At 57.2% G+C, this 16583-nt stretch overlaps 1 protein-coding gene across 3 annotated transcripts in view; it reads right to left on the bottom strand.

The window, feature by feature from the left end:
• NAV1 (neuron navigator 1) overlaps positions 1-14188 on the bottom strand; it is a 210899-nt gene extending 196711 nt beyond the window's left edge. For 2 of the 3 annotated variants that reach the window (XM_033415963.2, XM_049695805.1), the window contains exon 1: positions 13834-14188. The gene's annotated coding sequence lies outside the window, so the exon portion shown is untranslated. The remainder of the gene's footprint in view (positions 1-13833) is intronic. The other variant, XM_049695808.1, reaches the window with a different exon arrangement.
• Between the last annotated feature and the right edge of the window lie 2395 nt (positions 14189-16583).

The raw sequence follows: 16583 nt of genomic DNA, 5'->3' as shown, positions 1-16583 counted from the left end.
TGGGCTTCTGCTGGGCAACTGCGCCCTCTGGTGGCAGCGGTGGGAATATGCAGGACCTGCAGACAAAGGGCGAACCCCATCCCTTCTCCAGCTCCCAGAATCCTCTGCACTGCCCTCACTTACTGGAGGGTGGCACTGGGCCCTGCCCGGGGCGGGGGGAGGAGAGTGGGCAGGCACCACCCTGTTCCCGAGGGCTCCCAAACGGACTCCCCCAGGAGGGAGGTGACCTTCCACAGCTCCAGGCGATCAGGTTCCCCTCCCTCACACTCTGGCCCCAGCAAACTTGCCCCCTCTGCCCATCGCTGACCCCAAAGCCCTGCTCCCAGCTCCTCGACCGAGAAGCCAGCTCTGCTCCAGAGCCTTGGCCTCCCCACCCAACACAGGGGTCCAGGCAGTATCCCCACCCCCCACTCCCCGTGTCGGACCCTCCGAGGGCACGGGGCCAGTCCCTCCAGCTGGACCGGAGGTGGTGGGTCAGGGGCGACGTTGACCAGAACAGGTTCACACCAGCAACTCATCCTCCCAGCTCACGGAAGCCTCCCACGGGCCTGAGCGGGGAGGCCCGAGAGCAACCCAGTTATGGAGGGAACTCCCCTCCACAGGCCGGGCCTGACGGAGAGCTGCCCTTCCCCAGGCCAGACACCGTGCCTCATGTGGGTGATGTCATCCCACCCTCGACCAGTCAAACGAGCTGGGGTAAGGTGGTCCCCACTGTGCAGGTGAAGGCGTTTTGCGGACGCATCACCGGCACAGACAACTGGAAAGTGGCGGCAGGGTAGGAGCCCTGCTGCCCCACCTCCTTCTTACCCTCAGCCCCCTCCCCGGCCCCCCAGGAGCCCTTTCATCCTCTTCCTGGTGCAGACACAGCCACCCTGTGCCCCTTCATCCCTCCTACTGGAACAGACCACGTCTGACAGTTCTCAGCATGACTACGGTGAAGGTCCTGCCGTCTACTCCTGGGCCTTACTCATTTTTTCCAGTCTAAGTGGCACGGGCCAGGTGGTCCTCACTTTACCCACCTGAGAAGTGCGAAGATCAAGAGATATCTCTAACATTTGACCCCAGCAGAGGAGGCTACGGGTGAGATCCTGACCTGGTTCTCCCTCCGGCTGACCCCGGGGACCCCTGGGGAAGGTGCGGCTTGGCAGGTGACTGCCCCAAGGAGAGTTAATGTCCGGATCGAGGCCTGACGGGGCCCCGAGGCTGTAGCGGACTGGGCTGAGGGACTCAGGCAAGCATGCAGCCCAGCCTTGGGTCTCTTCCCAAACCACCGAGCACTGCCTCACAGGAAGGGGGCCGCGGAGGCTGAGCTCTGCCCAGCCAGATTCCTCCAAAGGCGCGGACCACCAGCCACCCTGGCTGAATGACCACAGCTGGCACGTGGCATTTCAACAGCACTGCTGGTGGCCTGGGGACGCAAAGGTGTCTCAGCCTGACACTCCCCGAGCTTCTGAACAGAAATGACAGCCTACAGTCCCCTCCCTCAGTTAAGGGGGCCGGTGCTCGGGCAGGGCCAGGAGTCAGGGCTCCCGGGCTCGGGCTGACTTGCCATCGTCCCCTGCCCCAGGGATGAGCCAGCGTCCGCGCTTTGGCCGGTGACGTTCGCCACCGCAGAGACCTCAGCAGAGTCAAGCCTCTGTTTTTCCAGGGGGAGTGACGACTTTGTAAGGCTCTTTAAGGACGCGGCAGTGGAGACCCTCACATGTCTTCGGCACAGGACACGGGAGACGGTGCTCTCAGCCGTCCAGCTGCGGGGCGATGCTCCGCAAGGGCCCAGAGTCTCTGTGGAGGCGACAAGGGCTGCTCTGAGACCACCAGCACCCCGAGGCCCTTCCTGGACAAGGTCTGGGCCAGAAGAACAGAGGTGAAGAGTCCGCCTGGAACGCCCCCGACCCCCTTCACAACCACTCTCTGCCTGACTCGGTCCTGGGAGCCAACAGCACTCACTGCCCAGGAGGTCCCCACCCCCGCCAGCGCCTACAATTCCTTCCTCTGTCTCGCCGCCGCCCCCCCGGCCCCACCGCCAGCCCTGAGCTGCCTCTGGGGCCCTTGTGATAACCAGGCTGTATCGCTGGTTTGCTTTCTGGACGTCTTTTGTAACTGAGCCTAGACCACCCGTCCCGGCGCCCAGCACAGTCCCGGCAAGTGTTCGGTGGATGAATGAGCGATGCCGGGTCAGTGAACGTGGCACCTTCAATCCTCGCTCCACCTGAAATCCCGCCTCCCAGCCCAAACCCCTCCTAGCCCTTTTCCACGGGCTGTTCTCGTGAACACAGACCCCAGGCAGAGCCAGAAGCCAGTCCCCCGAGCAGCCCTAAGCCACCCACTGACCCATCGCCCAGCTGCCTCCGCAGAGCCTTTCCTCCCCTGAACCCCCTCTAGCCTCTCCCTTTTCTGGCCTCTCCTTCGGAAACACCTTTTTCCTGCCCTCAGGCTGCTGTGTTTCCTGCCCAGGAAGAGGGCCTCTGGATCGGAGAACGTTATTTATAGCAGGTCTCCCTCCTTCCAGGCCTCACTAGGTGAGGGTCAGTGGCCCAGGGCTACGCACAGAAGATGCCCAGGGCTTGCCAGGGTCCAACCACCATAGGAAGGAAGGGGCAGGTCCAAGAGGGAGCCTCCTCTGATGTTCAGACCGGCCCCCTGCCCGACCTCCCCGTATCTGCCAGGGACCCCACTGCTCTCCCAGGTTCCCAGACTTGAAAACTCAGAACTGCAGAGGCAAAGACTTACAGGATTTAGATCTGGAGAAGCTAGAGACTAAACTTGATGAGGAAATGGAGACTCAGAGAGGGGAGGGAATCTGAACAAGGGCACAGGACGTTAAAGCAGGTCCTCCAGCCCAAATCACCCCTGGCACTGGCCTTACACGACACAGCTACAAAGGCATTGGTACGCATCGCCTCATTCCACGTCAGGAGGCAGGTGGTATGTGAGGGGCTGAATTGCGTCATCAGGAGAAGATCGTTGAAGGGGGGTGGTGGTGGGATGAACCGGGAGGCTGGGATTGACATGTACACACTAATATGTATAAAACAGATAACGAATAAGGACCTGCTGTATAAAAAAATAAATAAAATAAAATTCAAAAAAAAAAAAGAAAAGATTGTTGAAATACTAACCCGCAGTGTCTCAGAACGTGCCCTTATTTGGAAATAGGGTCTCTGCAGATGTAATTCATTAAGACAAGGTCACACTCAAGTAGAGTTGCCCTTATAAGCAGGGTGCCCTCGTGAGTAGAGGGAAATCTGGACACAGATGCACGTGAGGACCCCACAGGGAGGAGGTGGCCACGTGGTGACAGAGGCAAAGGCCGAAGTGATGCGTCTACCAGCTGAGGGACACCAAGGACGGCTGGCAACTCGAGAGGCCGGGAGAAGCAAGGAAGGACCCCCCAGCACAGGTCTGCGGGGAGCACAGCCCTGCCGACACCTGGAGTCCAGACACGCAGCTCCAGGAACCGAGTCAATAAATCTCCGTAGTTTTAGGCCACCCCGTTTGTGGCACTTTGCGATGACAGGTCCAGCAAGCTGACACAAGGGGCGGGTCCTCTTGGGCAGACGAGGACGCTGAGGCTGGGGCAAGTCAAGTGCATCCCCCGGGTCCGGGCTCAGGGCAGCAGGCTCGCTGCCTCTCCATCCTGGTCCTTCCCGTGTGCAACTCACTGCGGCCTGCTGCTTCCCACCGGCTCTCGCCGCCTTCCTGCAGGGCTGCCCTCGCCGACTGTGACAGCAGATCTGCCGGCTGGCTCTCCCTCCCTACCCATCCGTCCACTCAGAACCTCTCCTGGGAGCCCACCGTGCGCCAGGCTCGGAGCACGTGCTGGGGTCCCTCCAGAGACCAGAGCCGAGCTGGAGCTCCGGACACCGGGTCAGATGCCCTCTCGGACCTCGGGTGTCTCCCCACCGGCTTGGCGCCACCAGTGGGGCCGGATGTCCCAGCTGGTCCATGATCTGAACCTTCCAGGAGGGAAGGTGGCTCCCAGCCCACGAAGGAAAGAAGCGGCACCAGGGCCACGCACAGGGAGGCACGAAACGGGATGTGGTCTCGGCACAAGGAAGACGACACCGCCAACCTCAAAGGCCTCCAGCACATCTTCACTCTCAAAACCCCAGCAGAGATCCTGGTGATGCGGGAAGATGTGGCTCCTGGAACGGGAAAAGCGTTGGAAGCTTCCGCCAGAAACAACCCGGTTCGTCGCCACGGCAGGAATTAAAAGGAACAAAGTGGAAGCTTCCCCGTAGTGTGTTGAGCGAAGGGAGTCAGACACACAACAGAACCCACTACGTGACCCACGTACGTGAAGTTCAAGAACGGGCACCACGAATCTGTGGCGATAAAAATCTGAACAGTGAAACAATGGTGGGAGAGGTGTCCTGACCAGGAGGGACAGGAGGAAACTGGGCTGATGGAAATGTTCTATATCTGGACTGGGGTGTGGTTACCAAGGTACGTTCATTTGTTAAAAACACATGAGACGGGACACTTACGGTTTGTGTTATTTCACTGTTTGTAAGTCATACCCCAATTAAAATACAACAGAATAGGGGGAAAAGAAGGAGAAAAGGGTTCCTTCCCTCTGGGTTGGAGGGAAAGGCCAGCCCAGGGCCCAGAGCATGGGGGGCGCCGTGGACGGTGAGGGGAAGAGTTTTCTTCGACTGCTTTCCAGGCTGGAGTCTCGCTCGGGCTCTGCTCAGCCCGTGGCCAGCCTGAGGCGCCAGCCACCTTCACTACACAGAGGCGGGTGGACGCGGACAGAGTAGAAACCACCCCCCCACCCCCCCCACCCCCCACCCCCGTCCACGGGCTGCTGAGCACGGCTCTCCCCCCCTCATAAATCAGGCCCGCCTTCCGCCTGAGGCATCCAGGCTGAGCCCTCCCTGGTGTCCTGCTGCCATGGCGACCGCCCCAGACTGGATCTGGGCTCCGGGGGCTCGAGCTCATCCTTTCAAATCTCCCACCTTCCCATATACTCTGCCTCGTCCACACCTGCGACCTCTCCTCCCGAAGCCGCGGCTGTGTGCGATGCCCTGGAAACACAGCCTGGGCCAGCGGATGGGCAGGCTCTGCTGAAAGAGCCCCAGGTCCCTCCACACCCCCTGCCCCCCCCCCCAGACGCCTGCAGCCTGGAGCCCACCGGGGCCCAGAGAGATCACACGTCTCAGAGCCGCACCCCTCCCCCCTCCCTGTCCGGCATACAAACACCCCTTTGGGGATCAATCCACCCAGAAGTGTGGTCTGCGGGACTGGGGCACTGAGTGCTTGCAGCCTCCTCGCTTTGTCCTGTCACTGGCCCAGCCAGCGTTCACCCTCCGAGGCCCACATGCAGCGGCCACAGGGGCAGCGTGGGGCGTCCAACAATAGTGACCAGCGCCCGCTCCAGCCAGGCAGCTCCTGACACACTAACCCTAGGACGACTCTCGCCATTCCGTGCAGTAGCAATGACGGTCCCCATCTTACAGTCGCAGGAGCCCGGCTCAGACGGACCCCCATCTCCCACCGCAGAGGCCCCAGGAGCAGCTGAGGACCCAGGAGGTGGCCTCTCACCCGCCAGGGAGAGTCAGGACCGGGGCTCCCCTTGGCAGGAAAGAGGGAAGGACACCCACGGCCACCTGGCCCTCAGCTTCGAACAACCCACCCCCTCCCCTCGAGGCATCAGTGAGCAAGGATTTCCTGAGCCTGACTCCCCGCCGGGACCCAGCCAGGCCACCTCCAGCTCGAAGGCCAGCCTAGCGTGGCCCAGCGGGCTTTCCTCTGCCCTGGGCGGCCTCTCGCAGACACATCGGCCCGCCAGCCCCCGCCTGGATCCCAGACACAGGGCTTTGTCTGCGCTGGACATGGTGCCAGAGTGTCCCGGGCCCTCTGGCCAGCTCAGCAGGGCCTTCCCGCCCTCTTCCCACAACTACTCCAACCCTGCGGCCACGTTCTGGGCTCCCCTAGTGGCCAAGGCCAGCAAGAGGAAGCGGTGGGATGACTCAGGGGTGACGTGGCCTCCAGAGACGTGCCCCTGTGATGACATCTGGTAGGGAGATGGGTAACGGCGGGGAGGTCTGGATTCACGGGAGATGCGGACCTCGGGAGGGGCCGGTGTGTCAGCTCCAGACCAGCTAACAAGCCAAAGTGTCTCAATGTATTGCCAGAAGAACACAGGCTAAATTCGTGCAAAAGGGTTATTTTCAACTCTGAGGAGAAAATGAGAAACAGAACTGAAAACATAACACTTTGACAGTGTTCCTTGGACTAACTGGGTAGAATTTGTAGGAGTGATGAAATCGGCACCCCGGGAGCCTCTGCTACTAGTGCTTTGGGGGGTTACCCACACAGCCGGGGATGATACACTGATAACTCGACTCCCTGCTTTGCCACCTTCAGACAATATCTGCCGTTACCCGACAAAATAGTAGAAAATAAGAATCTTTCTCTTTCTCCTTCTCTTCCCCCCAATATTTTATTTTCATTCCTTTTATCGGTTATTTCCCACCTATAACCTTGAGTTTTGTTTTCTTGTTTTAGGACACTTGGACGACTCTCTTGAACCCCCAGCTGGATAAGACGAGAGCCCTGGAGAAGCTCCTGGCCGCTCCCCTTCTCCCTCCCCTCGGTCACATCCACTTGATTCCCCTTTGCCCAGCGACCAGCAGTCACACTGAACTTGCTTCAAAAGGAATGCAGGTCACTTATGGTGTTTGGACGACGGGAGTGTGGTTTTTACCAGCCTTGGAGGCTCCCAATCTCACTTTCCTCGTCTGTAAAATGGGGACGGCATAGCAGGTCCTAAAGCCTCACAAGACAAGATGGCTTTCTGTAAGTAAGATCACACGACATGCAGCCTGGGATGGTCATGACGGCTCACGTTGGTGGGGCCGCTGGGATAACTCTCTGAACCTCAGTTTCTTCACCAGTGAAATGGGGAGAAGATGAGTGCCCGTCTCGCTAAGAGGTTGTAAAGACTAAATGAAATCATAAGAATCAAAGTGCTTTGCAAAACTCAGGGCATCCCTGTCCCAATTTAAGGGGTCATGACACCAGGTCCCTCTTTCAGGAGATAAAACTGCAGCTCAGGCCCCAGCACATCAGGCGGAGGGGAAATGCACAGCTCCCTAGAGGGCATCTGGGGAACAACTGGGAAATCTGAATGTGGCCCATTTGTTAAATATAATAATGCTATTCAATTCACTATCATTGGGTGTGATTGTGGGGCTAGAAGTCCTCAGTCTCAGGAAATGCACGGGCAATCGTTAAGGGTTAAATACCACCATCTCAGCAAGTTATTTTCAAATGGCTCGGGAAAGTGTTATTATATATACACTGATGCGGATAAATGGGGAGAGAGAGACACAGCATCGGAGCAAAACGTTACCAATGAGAGAACCCAGTCACTGTCCTATCACTCGCCTTCTCTACTGATATGACATTTTTTCAAAATAAAACATCACAGGGAAAAAACTTTCCACGTCGGAAGCACCCTAACTGTCGTGGCGCCTTTCCTGTCCCCAGGGAAGCAGGGGCGGGCCCTGATCCCACAGCTGCCACCACCACCCCCCCCCCGAGTGCGTGCGTGGCATGGGGGTCCTGGGGAGGGCCCAGGGACTCGCAGAACCACCCCAGACGAGGGCCGGGCGGGCAGCTGCTGGTCCCGGCCCGGGGCGTCAGCTGTCTCCTTTGTTAAAGGAGAGCAGACAGACAGTTGGCATCTTAGCAGTACCTGGAGCCCAGCCTCCCGCCCAGTCAACTCAACCATCTGCACCAATGAGCTTGGCAAATTCTACACGCTGCTCCAAGTCTGCAGAAAGCTAGGGAACACCAAAAGAACACGAGGCAACACAGACAGCAAAGGGCAAAAGACGCCACCAGACTCTCCCTGCTTTACGCCTTATCCCGTGTCCCCAGCTGGACAGCCAGCTCGCAGGCTCTGGGGGGCGATCCACACGTCAGAAAGAGAGCTGCCTTCCCAGCTGATGGCAGGCATCTGCCGACGTGCAGGGAGCTCGGGACTGGAGAGCCGTCCTCTGTTCGGATGGAGATGGACCCCGGCTTGTCCTAAGGGTGATTAGTGCAACGAGGAGGGTGAGGGGAATCTCACCCTGACCGTCCCTGGACCAGGGCAGGCTCCATGGGCTCACGTGACCCAATCGCTCTCCGAGTGGATTTCCCAACCTGGCCAGATCACGGGAATCGCTGTGATGGGAGGGGGAGTGGTGGAAGGGTGGGACTGGGGAACAGTGTCTTAGGAGTGAGGCATTTTCATTCAGCTCTCCCTGGGGAAGAAGCGGCGTCTCCACCAGGTGCTCTGGCGGCCCAGGTCCCACAGACAGCACGGAGGCCAGTGGGGAGAATAGGATTCCAATCGCTAATATGTGTGGAACATTCATCACGGGCTGAGGACTTTGCATGCAAAGTCAAGACCTGAACCTTGACTCCCGGTCTGCCTCGATTCATGGTCCAGATTCTCACTATGACATCATCCATCTTCCCAGAAGACACTTGAGACCATACCCAGTGAGGACGATCTGAAGGAAACAGGGCAGAGGAGGAGCCCGGGCAGCGCGAGGCATCTGCTTCCAGACCCTGAAAGGCTGTCACCGTGTGGGGCAATAGCACTTGCTCTGCGTGGAGTATTGCTAGCCCCCCACTTTATTTGGGGGTGCATTTGGTGAAGCCCATTCACCTTTGGTATCTTCACCAGAGGCAGTCACACCCACGAAAGATAAACCCAGGAGGAACCCTGAAGGACAGAGCATTCACATACAGAACCAGATGGTTTCAGCACACAGTTGTGGGGGGTCCCCAGCCAGAGGACCCTGGAGGGGATGGTTTAGAGGCGCCTGTGGTACCTGGAAAGCAAACATGGGGCTTCGTGACATGGTTCTTTCCAACTATGAAAGTTTAGTTCTACAGAAGTTGGCATGTATTCTATTTACAAATGGATTTTAAAGTCGGGGAGGGATGTAAAGTGGGTCAGTTTTACTGTCCAGATGGGGAGCAAGTTGCGTCACCGAAAGCGGTGACCAGCCAAGGGTTCCAGGGAGGAAATCAGCTCAGCCACCGAGCGGCCGTAACCCTCACCGTGCCTCAGAGTCACGGAGGCAGCTGTGTCCAACCAAGGGAAGCCGACACTCTGGGGCTGGGCCCAGGGACCCGTCCGTCCTGGTCAAAGCTCCCCAGTGAGTCCAACGGGCCGTCAAGATGGAGCCACTGAGCTGGAAAAGGCAGCTCACGCTGGGGTGGCCTTGGTGCCCTCCCCACGAAGACCCGGAGTCAGTTCACGTCTACACCTGCGTCAGCTCACGTCTACACCTGGGTCACTTCATGTCTATATCTGGGTCAGCTCACGTCTACACCGGGGTCACTTCATGTCTATATCTGGGTCAGCTCCCGTCTACACCGGGGTCACTTCATGTCTATATCTGGGTCAGCTCATGTCCACACCTGGGTAAGCCCATGTCTACACCTAGTGAGCTCATGTCTACACCCGGGTCACTTCATGTCTATATCTGGGTCAGCTCACGTCCACACCTGGGTCAGTTCATGACTACACCTGGATCAGCTCACGTCTACACTTGGGTCAGCTCATGTCTACACCTGGTCTTGTCAAATGTCTCTGACACAGGGGCAGTGGTTGAGCGAGTGTTTAAGTCAAAAAGATCTGAATCAAAATCCCTCTAAGATGTTCCCTTTGGACATGGGGTGAGGTCCTTTAATCCTTCAATGTCTCAAAGTCCTGACTTTTCTAGTTATTACAAAGTTTTCACAAATTCATGGACATAGAAAGCAGGATGGTGGTTGCCAGGGGTTGGGGAGTGGGCAGAAGACGAAGAGTTACTGCTTACTGGGGACAGAGTTCCAGTCTGGAAAGATGAAAAAGTTCTAGAGACGGATGGTGACAATAGTTATACAACAATGTACTTAATGCCACTGAACCGTACACTTAAAAGTGATTAAAATGGCCAATTTTATGCTATATGTATTTAACCACAATAAAAATTTTTAAATGTTTAAAGTACAATAACTATAAAGAAAACTATAATAAACACGTACCCACCCACCCAACTACAGAATGTTAGCACTTTGTCAAATTTTCTTCAGTTTTTTAAATAAAAGAATGAAATTTTGCATATTTTTTTTAAAAAAGCTTTCAGAGGGATTTTTCTCAGGAATTCAAGGGTACTTCGACATAAGAAAATCAATGTAATTATCAAAACACATGATGAACTCAACTGACACAGAAAAAAAGCATTTGACAAAATCCAACACACTTGCATGATAAAATACACTTAGAAAAGTTGGATTAGAAGGGATTTCTTCAACATGATGAAGAGCATTTATGAAAAACCCACAGCAGACATTCTACTCAGCGCTGAAGACTGAAAGCTTTCCCTCTAAGATCAGGGGCCAGACAGGGCTGCCTGCTCTCACCAGCCGCTCAACGCTGGATGGGAGGTTCCAGCCAGAGCAGTTAGGGAAGAAAGAGCAGTTAAAAGCCATCTGCACTGGAAAAGAAGGAGTAAAATTATCTCTGTTCACAGTTGACATGACCCTGCATATGGAAAATCCCAAAGAATCCACCCATACAAAAGCCAAAAGAGCTAATAAACAAATGTTTCAGGCGACAAGACCAGCACACAAAAATCAATTGTGTTTCTACACACCAGCAGTGGACAATCCAAAAAAGAAACGGAGAAAACGATCCCACTCAGGAAAGCTTTCAGAGCGTCAGAGGACTGGGCATCGGAAGGGTCTCAGGGCCCCTTGAAGCGGGGACATCTCGTTACTAATGGGCCTTGGTGGCGGAGCGTGCATCAGCGAGCACCTTTAGTTTTTCGTGTGTGTTAGCGCGTCTCTTACTAGAATCAAGGAGAGCAAACAGGTCTGATGGGGATGATGGTCTGTGCAAGAGAAACAGAACCACAGCCGCAAGCAGGCCAGAGTGACCTGGGGCTCAGCCTTCTTGCCTCCCTTCACATCTCAAGAACCACAGGAAGCTGGCAAGCAAAATCCCAGGCCCCCTGGAGGAAATCAGGCCTGAGTCAGCCTTCCCAGGAGGGGGAGGGAACAGACGAGGCCCAGGAAACTGTTTACGTAGGGGGGGTGTTTTCCACTTGAAAAGTTGGTGGGTTTTTTTTTTTTTAAGTTGAAGAAGGAACTAGAAGTGGTTTTTTTGGTTTGTTTGTTTGTTTTTGAGGTACGCGGGCCTCTCACCGCTGTGGCCTCTCCCACTGCGGAGCACAGGCTCCGGACGCGCAGGCTCAGCGGCCATGGCTCACGGGCCCAGCCGCTCCGCGGCATGTGGGATCTTCCCGGACCGGGGCACGAACCCGCGTCCCCTGCATGGGCAGGCGGACTCTCAACCACTGCGCCACCAGGGAAGCCCCAGGAGTGTTTTTAATGATTGTTTTGTGACTCGGGGCCAGAATGATGGAGTGTTTGTCAAGGATAGACACATTTCTCAGTTCTCCGTGGTCCCTAGACTCTAAGAGCTGGTGGTTGGTTCCATGACACAGACGCTCTCCGTCCCCCTTGTTTCTGTTCCTCTCTCTTGCCAACAGCTATGGAACATCTTCTGAGATCTACGGATGGCAATACTAGGAAGAGAAGCATTCTGATGCACGGAAGTGATTGGCTGAAAGGGAAGGAGCCCTAGACCAGGAGCCAGAAGCCCTGCGTTCCAGGCTGGCTTCCGCAGCCCCAGCTGTGCAGCTCTGAGCCCCTCCACTCCCTCCTGTAGGCCTTGATTCCCCGCTGTAAAGGGGAGGGCAGGGCAGGGGCTGGGAGGCGAGACCTCTTTAGACTAGTGCTTCTAAAGGCCAAACCCTTTAAGAATTCAAAAGAACTTTAAAAGAAAAGGGAAGTGACATTGATGGGAAATGGAAAGATGAAAAGAGAGACAAGTTTTAAAAGATGGACAAGAGCTGTTTCTTCTCTAGGCCATTCTTTCCTACTGGGCCAAAGCTGGGCTAATACCAGAGGCTCCCAAGGACTCAGGAGGGGGCCAGGTTTGGGAAGGGAAGGAAAAACAGCATTGCTGTTCTCAGTTTGCTCAGGCCAGGACTTCCCAAGGAGATCCCAGAAAAGGCCTGCATGCTTAAAGCTTGCCCACCTGTGAACAAATCCACCTCGTTATGGACCAGGTTTGCAGGGGAAAAGGGGGGTGGGGGGATGGTGGTGGAGGCAAATCACACGACTCCCAAAGAAAGACATAAATAAGAATAAATGGGCACCGGAGTTGGATGGGAGACCTCTGGGTGGGACCCAAATTTTTTTTCCCAATTGTATTAATTTGGCAAACATTTGAAAGATGCCTGCTGAGCGCTGGGCGTGGTCAGACAGGACAGCGGGCAGGAAGGCCTTCACAGGGAGATAAAAACACAAAGCAGAATGGAAACCTGCCCCGGGGGAGTTCAGAGTAGGGGCTCTTCCCTCTAAACCTGGGGAGCTCGGGGAAACAGACCCTAGAGGCTGCAGCACAGATCAGAAAAGCCTTGGTCATTCTCTCCTGCTCCATGGTACACAAGTAAGGAACGACCTGCTCTCGGGTCATCCAGGAAGTGAGCAACACAGGCTGATACGGAGCTACAAACTGATCAGCAACTTTCCCCTAGAAACCACTGGTAAAAGCACGGACCGCTGTAAAGCTCATCTCGGGCGAGGAAACGCACAATCACTGCGATTCCCTGTCTCATTTTCCCAGTTTAATCCCAAAGACACACAAACCCAAATTCAAAGCAGGATACAAAAAATTCATAAGCAGGCTGGAGTCCTCTGTGTCTTTGGCCTGAAGGGAGCCCAGGTCTACCTAGTGGCAGCTCCGCCTACTAGGGGGAGGGTTCTTTGTGTGAAGTCCTGCAGCCCCGTTATAAGAGTCGCAGGGGACGCCGCGTAGGGGAACAAAACGCAGGCAGGATGCAAACCCAGGCAGACCCTCTACTTCTGCAGCGCGAACAAGGCCGCAGGCTTCTCAGCTTGAATTTGAACGAGCCAATGGTGTGCCAACCACTGAAACGGGAAGCCAGATAAACAGCACATTATCGAGGGGGATCCGGCGCGTCCCAGAAGCCGGCGCCAGCTGCGCCCTGGGCTGTCTTAACAAAGTCCCATTGACTCACCAGCTGATGTTCCCATGTTGGGCTCGGGGACAAGGAACCCTCTCTGCAGCGTGGACGTCAGAGCTGCACACCATCCCCACCGCCCCCACTCACGCCTCCCCGATCCTGCCTCCCCTCTCTGCCCCCTGCAGACCTGGCCAGTTCTTTATCTTCCGACCAGTTTCTGTCGGCTGTGAGAATAGAAGGGACCCCAGGGCCCAAGCACCGGGGACTCTTAGGTGAGCTCCCAGAGCGGCCACCCTCTTTTTCCCTCCCTCCCAGCTGCTCCGGGAAGCTTTCTCAGGCGTGCCAGGAGGACAGCCTCCGGCCCGTGCGATGCTTCTCGGTGCATCCGGGGGCCAGAGAACGTTTTCTGGAACAGTGCGCCAAGGTCACCTGCCCAGCTGTTCAGCTCGCTCCGCTGGGGTGGGAGGAGAAGATGTGGGCAGGGTGTGTGTGTGTGTGTGTAATGTAGCCCTCGGTGTCTCTAATCAGAGGATCTCAACACACTTTCAACAGCAAGGCAAGGGAAACCGAGGCTCCGAAAGGTTGAACTTGGGTGGCCCATGGTGAGTCAACTCCTGGACCAGACGCGCAGCCCCGCGTGGACGCTCACCCTCCCGCGGGCGCAAGCTCACCCCCCGGCGCTCGGGCCCTCCTGCCCTGCAGAACCCGCCAGCCCCGTCCCTCAAAGCGGGGAGCATCAGACTCGAACCCACCCCGCGACCGCCAGGTCCCTGAGCGGGCCACTTACCCGCGCGCCTGTGCCCCGGGGCCCCGGGTCCACGCATCCCGACGGCGCCGGCCAGGCCCACGGCGCGAGGAGAAAGTTCTCTGGCTCCCGCGCTGGTCGGCTTCCCCCGGAGTCTCGGCGTCCGCGCTCCGGTCGCGGGTGGCACTAGGGCCGCCGCCGGCCCGGGCCCCACGACGCGGAGTGAGGCGGCATCCCGAACAAAGTGCGTCCCCTGCCGGGCGCGGGGCGGAGCCTGGTGACCCGCTGCCCCGGGCACACGCCGGCCGCCTCCCCGGGCCGGGGGCGGAGGCTGCGCCGCCGAGCGCCCCGCTCCCCCCGCGCTGTGCCAGTTGAACCCGCAGAGGGGCGGAGGCGCCGGGCCCTTCCAGACTTTGTCATTGGAAAGCTATTCCCGTAACCCTTTCCTGCCTTCGCCTTCCGTCCCGCCTCCGCGGCCGCAGAAAGGCGGAGCTGGGTGGCGGGGCAGGAAGCCTCCGCACAATCAAGCGTTTCCTCGGCCGGGACCCGCCGCTTCCAGGCCCGGCCCCACCCCCACGCGCCCTCGGGCTGCCGCCGGCCGGCAGTTCTTAGGAGCGCGGACAGAGGGGTCGGCCGGGCCTTCCCACCCCCTTCCGCCCGCGCCCCCTTCCTTCCTCTCTGTTCTGTTCCGCTTTCTGGGCTGGGACGCGGATGCAGAGGGGAGGGGAGACCCCAGAAGGGCCGGGCATATAGTAGGTGCTCAGTAAAATGCGTGGGGCTTTGCCCGACCTCGCGACCCTGCCACGGGCCCTTTCTCCTTCTACGGTCTGGGAGGGGGAGGAGGGAGGGGGAGAAGAAACGACCAGACCCAGAGAGAGGGGCTGGAAGTGGGGCCTCGGCCAGAACCTAGTGCAGCCTGGGCAGTGCGGCCTCCACTGACCCTGCCTCCCGGGACAGGGCAGAGGAGGTCAGGTGCCTGGGCTTCTGGAGCAGGCTTCGAGCTCCGGGAGAAAGGCGGCAGTGCGACCAAGGACCCACCAGATTGGGACCAGAGGCGTCGTCAGCTCCAGTCAGCAAACATGATTGATTATTTCCGGGGCCAACTCCCTGGGAGGTTTCCCAAAGTTTCACCAGCAACGGGTCAACCAGAGGGAAGCAGGGTCAGCAGAGTCCTGCCCACCCCCGTCCAGTCAGTCAGTCGGGTCACAGTGGCTGGGGACCTAAGGGAGTGATAAAGGGACACTAGACAGTGGACAAGCAGTGGCGTTGAGGAAGTTCCCAACTAACCAGGGAGAAGGGTTTCTATATGGGAATAACCTGCCTTTCCTTTGCGGGGGAGGGGCTATCTCAGAGGGACACAGTCCTTGCCCTGTGGGTACAGTGGCTGGAAGTGTGGGCTCGAAGGCAGATTGCCTGGGTTCATATCCTGGATCTGCTTCTCATCAGCCATGGGAACCAGAACGGATTATTTAACCTCTGACCATTTCGGTTTCTTCATCTGTAAACTGGGGTGATGACAGTTGCCATCTCCCACGATTGTTGGTGAGAGTAAGTGTGCTAATCTAGGCGGCACACTCAGAATAGTGCCTGCGCTACTCAGTAAACATCAATTATTATTTTGATCCCTGAGTCATGCAACCCTGCATCCAGTGTGTCATTCAGCCATGTGCTAAATGGAATCTCTCTCGCTTTTCACAGGCTCCTCGGCCTGCTAAGGGGAGCCTGGTCCTCTCGGAGGAAGCACTGTCCTTTCTCGAGGGCCCATAGGGTGAGCCGGCTGAGTTCCTCACCTCCTCGGTCTAGGGACCAAGGATTACACAGCAGGCTTGCAAAGCAGTTTCAGAGACTGAACTGCCCTCTGGGCCACGGTGAGGCTGCACACGGGGCCCCACCCATACTGGTAATGGCAGGAAGGTGCTGTTCCTTGGGTGCTGAATGGGGAAGAAGGCTAAAGCCATGGTTTTCTTTTTCTAATTTATTTATTTATTGGCTGCGTTGGGTCTTTGTTGCTGCACGAGGGCTTTCTCTAGTTGCGGCGAGCGGGGGCCACTCTTTGTTGCAGTGCACGGGCTTCTCAATGCGGTGGCTTCTCTTGTTGCGGAGCACGGGCTCTAGGCCCGTGGTCTTCAGAAGTTGTGGTGCGCGGGCTCAGTAGTTGTGGCTCGCGGGCTCTAGAGCGCAGGCTCAGTAGTTGTGGCGCATAGGCTTAGTTGCTCCGCGGCATGTGGGATCTTCCCGGACCAGGGCTCGAACCCGTGTCCCCTGCATTGGCAGGCGGATTCTTAACCACTGCGCCATCAGGGAAGTCCCAAGCCATGGTTTTGTAAGGGTTAAATCTCTTCCTCCGTGAGATCAGTATTTCTCTCCCATTCATGAATGGCTGATCACACCAGTCCCCCGACCCTGCTCCAAATGTCCCAGTCACAGACCTGCAGCAGTGAAGTGTGTCTGGATAAACACGCTGGCATATGGACAGGTAGGGGGGTGGGCAGGGGATGAACAGACCAGCTCTAGTTGTGCTGAAGGGCAGAGGCAGGGACAGCTCCTGAGAGACAAGGTGGTGGGACAGGGCGGCAGAGAGAAGCCACAGTGACCGTGGACGCAGGGCCACCTGGGGGGGAAGTAGGGTCCCCCCCCAGCCCAGGAGAGGCCTCTGCCAAGTGCCTGCCTGTGAGCAGTTTTCCTCCGAACACAGCGATGACTCTGTTGCTCTAAATGAAGCAAATGGCTTTTCCTTAAATATGAAAATCAATAAGAAGTAAAGGCAAGGGCCTGGCCACCGGGAGAGGAGA

This window comes from Orcinus orca, chromosome 1 (genome assembly GCF_937001465.1).
Source record: "Orcinus orca chromosome 1, mOrcOrc1.1, whole genome shotgun sequence".
Classification (NCBI taxonomy): domain Eukaryota; kingdom Metazoa; phylum Chordata; class Mammalia; order Artiodactyla; family Delphinidae; genus Orcinus; species Orcinus orca.
Note: the sequence above shows the minus strand (reverse complement) of the source record. Positions and strands in the feature narration are given on the sequence as shown.